Raw genomic sequence first — 827 nt, forward strand, 5'->3', positions numbered from 1 at the left:
AACACAAATTTATCAGATACAAATATAAGTTTAAAACCATTCTTGCTAAGTAGAGACCCGGACACTAAATTTTTTCTTATATCCGGCACATGTAGGACATTGTCGAGGATGAGTTCTTTCCCGGATGTCATCTTCAAAGTGACTTTACCTTGTCCTTCAACTTTGGAACTTGCAAAATTTCCCATGTATAGTTGTTCCCCATTCAATTCTTGATAGTTGGAGAACATCCCCTTGTCCGCACACACATGGCGGGTAGCGCCAGTGTCAATCCACCATTCTCTAGTATTTCCAATCATGTTGTATTCGGACACTACTGCAGATAAACTCATATCTTGCAGTCCATTGGATAGAGTGTTATTTGCAATCATGTGGGTTTGAGCATTCTTCTTTGGCTTTCGACATTCACTTGAACGATGTCCAGCCGTGCCACAGTTGTAACAATTCTTTTTGGACTTTTTAGCCTTCTTGGAATTGTCTCTTCTCGGTGTATAATTAGAAGCCTTTCGTTTCTTGTTTGTTGTCTTTGGTTCCATTTCAACAAAATTTGCACTATCTTGATCAACCGGCCTTCGTTCGGTTTTTCGATTATCCTCTTCAATCCTCAAGCGCACAACCAATTCTTCCAAGTTCATTTCCTTGTGTTTGTATTTGAGGTAATTTTTGAAATCTCTCCACATAGGAGGGAGTTTCTCAATAATGCCAGCCACTTGGAATGATTCACTCAATTCCATTTTCTCGGCGTGAATGTCGTGCAACAAAACTTGAATATCTTGCACTTGGCTAATTACGATTTTGGAATCCACCATCTTGTAGTCCAAAAATTTGCC

This window comes from Olea europaea, unplaced genomic scaffold, assembly GCF_002742605.1.
Source record: "Olea europaea var. sylvestris unplaced genomic scaffold, O_europaea_v1 scaffold5918, whole genome shotgun sequence".
Lineage (NCBI taxonomy): Eukaryota > Viridiplantae > Streptophyta > Magnoliopsida > Lamiales > Oleaceae > Olea > Olea europaea.